The 8,961-nt window shown below is 43.4% G+C and overlaps 1 pseudogene; it reads left to right on the top strand.

The window, feature by feature from the left end:
• The first annotated feature begins 7,379 nt into the window (after positions 1-7,379).
• The window catches only part of LOC103745479, a 15,228-nt pseudogene continuing 13,646 nt past the window's right edge, over positions 7,380-8,961 (top strand).

The following is an 8,961-nucleotide window of genomic DNA, read 5'->3' as shown; positions in this document are numbered from 1 at the left end:
GTTGGATCTACATTGCAGGTTCCAGGCCAGCTGGGGCTACAAAAAACAAGAAATAGTCGTTGGTTTTATAATAAACTCAATGCATTTTAACATCAATTGCAATTTTACAAGCTGCATCTTCCAAAATAAAAATCTGAGATGGGCAGTTTCATGCTTTGCAAATGACTCCCGTGCCTGGTATAGTAAGTAGAGTACAGCCAGGTCTGCCTCCAGCCCTGTGTTCAATAAGTTTCTGTGTGCTGAAAAGCTCCATCTCAGAGGTAGGTGGCTGGGAAACGTGGGACTGGCTTTGTGGGTTCTTGAAAGATGTATTAGTTACTTTAATGTTCCTGTGATACAATACCATGACCAAAACCAGCTGAGAGGAGAAAAGGGTTTATTTGGGCTTACAGTGAAGAGGGCTGGAGTCCATCATGGTAGGGAAGATGTGGCACAGCAACACAGCAGGAAGCTGGCGATCACATTTTCATCCACATAAGAAGCAGAGAGAACAGGAAGTAGGGTGAGACTATAAACCCTTAAAGCCCGCCCTCCAACAAGGCCCCTAAAGGTTCCATAAGGTCTCCAAATAGCAGCACCAGCTGAGTGAACAGGAGTTCTCACTTAAACCACCAGAGATGTCTCAGGGCACCTCAGGGATCCTCACACTGCACTGTCTCTGTGGAGAGTAGTGTTTGCTTACCCTTCTGCCTGGTTTCCCCTCAAAAGGTGATGTACCGACAGCACAGGGAATTTAGTGTGCCTTTCCCTGGCTGTCAGCAAAATGCTTGTCACCACATAAAAATAAATATTGTAAGATGAACTTAAAATGCAACTAAAATTAGGTAGTGAACTAAGTTCCAATACTCCTATTTTCCCTTATATTTTAACTTTTTTAGTTATTAAAACTTGAAAGTGCTGGGTACGGTGGCTCATACAAAGGCAGGCAGATCTCTGAGACTGAGGCCAGCCTGGTTTGGGGTTTTTTTGTTTTTGTTTTTGTTTTTTTTGTCTCTTTGAGACAGGGTCTCCCTGTAGTGTAGCTGGTCTGGAACTCACAGAGATCCACTTGCCTCTGCCTCCCAAGAACTGGGATTAAAGGCATGAGCCACCACGTCCAGCTGAGATTTAAGGGCCCTCCCAACCACACAACCACCCATGGTTCTCTGCTTAATCATTGACATTTATGACATGCCTTCTGCCTGCAGGACGTCTAGTCGTGCTGTGGAATTGTCACAGAAACGTGTCTATAACGTACTGGGGAAGTGTAGGCAAGGGTTCAGTGTCATAAAGGGGAGTCTCAAGGTGCAAAATCAGAACTGATAAACTGGGGAAGTCCCCAGGAAAAAAAGGTTATGCCCAGAGATCTGAAGAACGGAGAGGCAGCTATGCTACAGGAGAGGAAGCATTGGTCAGCCACGGAGACTTCATGTGAGAAGATGGCAGATTGAGAGCCATAGCCAGCATTTAGTGGGTGTGGATGGAGCTCATTGTTTTGAGCACTGAGTATTTCAGAAATTCTGATTGACAGTGATCACCCCCAGAGTGGAGTATCTGAAGGTTTCCCTTGCTTTCTTGGCTATGGTTGTAAAGGGCTTACTCTAGCTCGGTTGGTAGAGTGCTTGCCTAGCATGTACAAAGCTCTGGGTCCCATCCCTAGCACCGCCTAAACAAGGTAGGGGGTGCACACCTGGAATATTGGCTATTGGGAGGTGGAGGTAGGAGTTTATTGTCATTTTTGGCCACATAGTGGGTTCAAAACCATCCTAGAAGACATGCGACCATGTCTAAAGGGAGGTGGGGATCACTTTACTGAACCCCTTAAAAAAAATCAGTGGAAAATTGTATGGCAGTACTTTGAGGTTTACTGCCAAACATCAAATACAATAATTAATTATATGTGAAGGATATGAACTATTTCATCCAAGGGACTATTTATAAAGTCCAGCTGAGTATTTGAATAATAACTTGTAGTTACTGTGATTTAGAGGATGAACTCACAGTCATTTCTGATTTCTACAACAGTCCTAAGCTAAGGAGGTAAGAAACAGTTATTGTCTCCTGTTCTGTTAAGGAAACTGAGGGTATGAGAAACCAAGATATTTAGAGAAAAAGTCATGCCCCTGAGAACAAGTACTTGGGATTCAAGTTCAGTTTTGCCCCACTTTCTCCCTTGTTTAATATTTCAGACCTTGGAACTAGGCATTGTACAGATCACAGATAAGCTATCAGCTTTCTCCTGCATATCCCAGAGCTCAGACCACTTTGTCTCCAAATGCTCCCCACATAGGAGACAGCGAGTAAATTTTTGTTAGTGATTTTTTTTTTCTACATTAATTGGGGCGGGGGGGTATGTGCATGCTATGACATGCATGTGGAGGTCAGAGGACAACTTGAGGAAGTTGGTTCTCTAAATGTACCTTGTGGGATTCTGGCATCAAACTCGGCTCATCAGGGTTGGTGGCAAAACTTCACTCACTGAGCCATCTCACCAGACCTTAACTACTGTTTCTAAGTAAACACTGGAATATTCATGTCATCTGCATTTTCTAAAGGTCAGCAGTGGGGAGATGAGTCTCGTAGCAGGACTCCAACCTGTGCTGGGTAGCTTTACTGTCAACTTGACACACCTGGGTAGAGGAAACCTCAACTGAGGAATTTCCTCCATCGGACAGGCCTGTGGCCATGTCTGTGGGACATCTTCTCGATTGTTGAGTGATGTGGGAGGGCTCAACCCATTGTGGACAGTGCCACCCCTGGGCAGGTGGTCCTGTGTTGGATAAGAAAGGAAACAGCACCAGCCAGAGGAGCAAACCAGTAAGCAGCATTCCTCCATGGTTTGTGCTCCAGGTTCCTGCCCTGAGTTTCTGCCATGGCTTCCCTTGATGATGAACTGTGAACTGTAAACCAAATAAACCATTTCCTCCCCAAGTTGGTTTCGGTCAGTGTTTTTATCACAGCAATAGAGAGTAACTAGGACAAAATGTTGGTACCAGGATCATGGGATACTGTTGTAACAGACCTGACCATGTTGTTTTGGGGAGGATTATGGAAACATTTGGAATTTTGGTGAAGCCATTGAATGCTCAGAGCTTAGTGAGCTGATGCTGTAGAGCTTGGAATAGTTATGCTGAAGAGAAATGAGGATGGTGGAGGCCTGGCTTGTGATGTTTCAAGGGGAGCAGAGACTGTTATGTGCTATTTATGTGATATTTTGAATTGAGAATCTGTGGCTTGTCAGCTCAGGCTGAAGAATCAGCTGTGATTAATAAGAGACCAAGAACCACGGAAATGAAGCCTGCTTCACTGGGACAATTGATGCTGGTTAGCTGGGGCTGAAATTAGTTGTGATTAAGAAGAGAGCAGCATCATTGAGGTGAAATCTTCCAGGAAGTATTTCCTTAGGATCAGCACATAGAAGCTCTGATCCAGAGAAGGCCTGAGACTCCATATCAAGCTGAAAGCAGGACTTGTTCCATGTGTAAGAGCCTCCTGCTTGGCTCTGGTGTTGAAGACATGAAAGGGTCATGGAGACAATCTAAGACTTTGCACCATGAGAGACCAGGAGGGCCCATTGCTGAAGGTGCACCCTGAGTTTCAGTAGAAACCTCAGCATATTATAAATGCCAGGACCATGGGACGACAACCAAGGACAGCAGCAGGTATGGAATGGAGCCAGTCTGAAACTATGAGGCAAGCTGTGTGTGCTGTGGATGGCAGAGCCAGAGAAGTAGGGCAGCCCGAACCCTTTCAAGCCCAGAAGATTGTGAGTGAATCCCAGATGTCCAGCCTTGAGCTACATTGCTAGACTTTTTTTCTTTTTGACATTTTACTTGTGTCAGTTTTTCCCTCTTTAAATAAGACAGCATCTAACTCGATTTGAAGTTTACAAGAGCCCACAGTTAAGAGACTTTTTAAAGAGACTGAAGTTTTGGGGGTTTTTGTTTGTTTGTTTGTTTGTTTGGTCTTTTTGAGATAGGGTTTCCCAACTGGCCTGGAACTCCCTATGGAGACCAGGCTGACCTGAATCCACCTACCTCTGCCTGCTGAGTGCTGGGATTAAAAGCATGCACCACCATGCCTAGCTGAGACTGAATTTCTTAAAGTGTTTGAATTTTTTAAAGATTATGGGGCTTTTAAAGTTTTACTGTTTTGTGTTTTGATATTAACATCATACCTTGAGGACAAGAAATGCAAAGGCTGTAGTTTAATAGTGATGTGTTTGTGTGTCAAGTTGGCAAGGGATCAATTGTGCTAGGTAGCCTTAGTTGTCAACCTGGCACACCTGGGTAGAGGGAGCCTCAAATGAGGAATTTCCTCCATTGGATTGGTCTGTGGCCATGACTATGGGTCATTTTCTTGATTATTCAGTGATGTGGGAGGGCTCAGGCCACTGTGAGTGGTCCTGACCCTGGGCAGGTGGTCCTGAGTTGACTAAGAAAGCAGACCGAACACAGTCTACGGGAGCAAGTCAGTAAGCAGCGTTCCTCCGTGGTAGGTGCTTATGGTCTGTGCTTAAGTTTTTGCTTCCAAGTTCTTGCCCTGAGTTCTCTCAGGGGTGAGCTATGACCTGGAAAATGTAAGATAAAATAAACCCCTTTCCTCCTCAAGTTGGTTTTTCAGTTTATCACAGCATTAGTAAGACAAAGCCCCGTTTGTTTTTGGTTTTTTTTAGAAATGACATTTTTTTTTTTATATAATCTTAGTATAAGGCATCTTGAAAGTAGAAAAACCCAGTAGATTCAAAATGGGTTAACAAAAGTCTGCAAATGATCAAAGATAGGTCAAGAGCCAGCTGTAGATGGGAGGTGGTCAGGGCTGGATCGCTTTGTTAAGGGATCCATTTCAGAAAACGTACACAACGTTTTCTAAAGGACGTGTGAGCTCATGGCAATTTTTTATCTGCTCCTGTGATTTAAGCTTGAGAAACAGAATGGAGATACCCAGCCACCAATCAAACTAGATACGGAATTTCTGCCTTGTAAGGTAGTTTTAAGGGTATCTTTGAATTGACCTCTTGAGAGTTTAAAGGGTATTCAAAAATACTTGGCAATTTGAAAACTACTGATTGCCAGTTGTTTAACTTCCTTTTTGGTTCACAGAGGAGTAGAAAATATAAAATGAGGTTTGAGGCACAGATTACACATACACAATTTTGAGACAGGGTCTCACTTATATATCCCTGGCTGGTCTGGAACTCATTTTGTAAACCAAGCTGGCCTCAAACTTACCGAGATCCACCTGCCTCTGCCTCTTGACTGCTGAGATTAAAGGTGTGTGCCACCACATCCCAAAACAAAAAGACATTTTAAGTCCTCTGTTATAGGAAAGTAATGAGGTTAAATGAAAGAAATATCAACGTGCTTTGATTTTAATTAACTTATTAGGTTCAAACCTAATTTCTATGATGAACCAAGAAAGTATATTGTAATTGAAAATTTTGTCAGTTAAGAACTTTCACACACCTTTAATTCCTCTAACAGGGAAATGTGTGTGTGTGTGTGTGTGTGTGTGTATGTGTGTGTGTGTGTGTGCATATCTCTGCATACAACACCTATCTTTACGTATGTAATAAAGACTGGCTCTTAAATACTGTCTCTTCACCAAATTTTTTAGATGTCCCAAGAGTTCTTGGAATTGAATGATAAAAGGGTGCCATAAGGTACTGCTTTAGTAATTAACTGGTTCTTTAATAAGGCCTCAATTACTTTGTTTCATGATAAGGAAAAAAAAAATATGTTCCAAGACAGAGTTACATTCGACATCTGGGAACCTCCTAACAGCTGGCTACCTAATGAATATGCATCTGCTTAAGAGGCTGCAGACCATTAATAAACCAATAGATGTAGAGCAGAAACAATCTTTGTCAGCTTCAAATGAGATTGGAAGCAATGTGCTGTGAAGTGTCACTGTCGCATTGAATCGAGTTTGGAAGGTTAACAATGAACCCTTAGTTACTCTTGTCTCTGTATCTCCACACTTCTGAAAATACTTCCCAGACTCCTGGCCGTGTTTCCCATGTACAACTTTGTTCCTTCCTGAGTGCCTAATTTGAGGCTTGTGACATCTGCGTTTTGAAAAATGTCTTCCATTTGTTCTCCTAAGCTGCCTGTTCACCGAGACTCTAAAACAAAGGACCCATGTCCAGAAGGGACAGCAAGGCATGTCCACGTTAAAGTGGTATGGTATGTCTCCTGATGAGTTAGAGATTCCTTAGAGTGAAACGGTATGTGCACTACAGAAAGTTGGGGTCTTCATTTGTTGGGTCTTTCTGAGGGAACCCCTTGCTCCCTGGGCAGGCAATGACCTAGGTGTTGCTAAGGCTCTCAAAGTGGGATAGTAGAGTAAGTGGTGCCCCTAGCAAACACCCGTGTGTTTGTGGCCTCACTTGCCATTTCTTGAGTGAGATCTAGAAGAACCTGTTTGTGAAAGCTTTGTTCAAGGTTATATCTGAGGTGAGTGAGATAAGACCTTGAGAGGAACCTGCACCTTCACAACCAAACACGTACCCATTGCTCTGTTCTCATCAAAGTATTCTGAAATTTATTTTGGGAGAACATTAGAGTAATTCTGGGAAAGACAGATGTCTTGGAAGGCCTTTCAGTTGTTTTTTCATTTGACTTTCTTATTTTTTTAAAGACGAGGTCTCATGCAGCCCAGGCTAACCTTGAATTCACTGTGTAGCTGAGGATGACCTTGAGCTTCTGATCCTCCAGCCTCCCCCCCCTGAGCTGGGATTGCAGGTGTGTGCCACCACACCCAGTTTATGTGGTGCATGCTACCCAAGCACTTTATGAACTGAGTTCCATCTTCAGCCCAACTTTTAAATTTTGAATAAAATACATATATTTTGTCATAAGCGTATAACATGGCACATATATGTATAATATACAGTAGTACAATATTTATCATTTTAACCTTTTTTCATTTTTTAGCTGGCCTGGAATTTGCTATGTAGACCAGACTTCCTTTGAACCTCTGCCCCCATGTCCACAATTATGCCCGGCCCAATTTTAAGCATTTTTTAAGTAGAAAGTTCAGTGACATTGATATAGTCTCACAGTCAGGCAGCCATTCTTCCATCCACCCTCAGAGCTGTCCATCTCCCCGAACTCTTAACCCAGTAAGCACTAACTCCCACCCTCTTCATCCCATGTGACTGGCTTGTATCGCTTAGCATAATGTCCTGGGGATCCACCTGTTCAGGATTTCATCCCTTTTTAAAGCTGGGTAATATCCTGTTGTATTTGCATGCCACACTTTTTTATCCATCTATGGACAGACATTGAGTTGTTTCCACTCTGGCTATTGTGAAAAACACTGTAATGAACATAAGTGTACAAATATCTGTTCAATTCCCTGCTTCCATTTAAGTATATGCCTTGAAGTGGAAATGCGAAATGCGAGATTATATGTAAGTCAGTTTTGTTGTTTTAGATGGGGATCCCTCTGTGTTGCCAGGGCCAGTCCTGAAGTCAGAGGTAGTGAATCCTACTGCCTCAGCCTCCCAAGTAGCTGCCATGTTTGATTGTTTAAGAACTATCATTTAGGCTCTTTTGGGGCTTCTGTCCTGATTGCCTTCACATCAGCCCTTAACTGGATCCCACTCTCTCCTTGGTCTCTTTAAGGGAAAGCCCAATAAGATAGACTTTATTCTTTTTCCTATTTCTCGTGGCACAGATTGAAAATTCACATTAGGGGATTAGCTCACAGGGTTCATATAGTGGCCTTTTTGCTGCTGTCCCTTTTGCTAGGCTCTTTCATGCCAAATGTCGAGTTCATCTCCTCTGGATCAAAAACTATGAATGACCCCCATGCCCATCTGAGTTCAGATACTTAGAGACATCTAACCATGGGTTACCCTTCCAGATTTTATTAAAAGTTTTTTTTTTATTTGTGTGTGTGTGTGTGTGTGTGTGTGTGTGAGAGAGAGAGAGAGAGAGAGAGAGAGAGAGAGAGAGATGGTTGTGAGCTGCCTGAGTGGGTGCTGGAGTCTGAACTCAGGTCCTCTGGACGAGCAGCAACTGCTCTTAATCACTGAGCCATCCCTCCAGCTCCCCACTTCTAGACTTTTATCCTTAGCCTGTCTTCACATGAGCTAAGCAAAGGAAACTGCTTTTCTTAGTCGCTCATTTCTCAGCCACAGGCAATGTTTCTTCCCCTCCCTGACTCTGCTCCTGGGAAATCCTGGCTAGAACACATTGGCAGCTGTCCCCAGGATGCAGGTCCAGTTGGTTGAAATACCCAGCTCTCTCCATGAAGATTCAGCAACCCCAGCGGAGGGGAGAGATTTCTTTTCCCTCTTCCTTTAGAAAAGTATATTAACAGCCACAGAGAGGGTACCAGAGTTCACAGTCACACACTCCAGATGGAAAGCAGCGTTACACACTCCCGATAAACAGCAGCGTTATAACTCTGGTCAAACCTCCCTTGTCAGCCACGTGCTGGGCGTGGTGCTTGAGGACTTTACATATGTCATCTATTGAATTCTCACAATAGCCTGTGAGCTAGCATTCCAGGGAACTGACAACTTCTGTGTGGGATGATTGCAGAAGATGGGATATGGCAACAAGGCAATTGCCTGAAAAATCTCTTCAATTGTATGTGGTTACATGTTCATGACCCTCTATAGCAATACATGCATATAAACACACAGTTTTAAAGTCAGGCGTGATGGCACCCACCTGAAACTTCAGCACTTGTAAGGTAGAAGCAGAAGGATCAGAGTTCAAGGTCATCCTTGACTACAACCTGGGCTATGTTGAGACCCTGTTTCACAAAACCAGAAGCAGCAACAATAAAAATACTCTTGTCTTTACTTCTCCTTCACATCTCCTATTCATGATTCAAGGACTTTCTTTTCCCCTTAGAGACAAGAGTTATGCAATTTGGGAGTCTTTTAGGTAGACCCTCTGAAAGGGGTACTCCAATTGCCTCACCCTGCATCCCTGTTCAGCATGGAAGAAGCCAGAGCAGTCTGCG

Source organism: Nannospalax galili, unplaced genomic scaffold (assembly GCF_000622305.1).
Source record: "Nannospalax galili isolate Female #2095 unplaced genomic scaffold, S.galili_v1.0 scaffold983, whole genome shotgun sequence".
Taxonomy (NCBI): domain Eukaryota; kingdom Metazoa; phylum Chordata; class Mammalia; order Rodentia; family Spalacidae; genus Nannospalax; species Nannospalax galili.
Note: the sequence above shows the minus strand (reverse complement) of the source record. Positions and strands in the feature narration are given on the sequence as shown.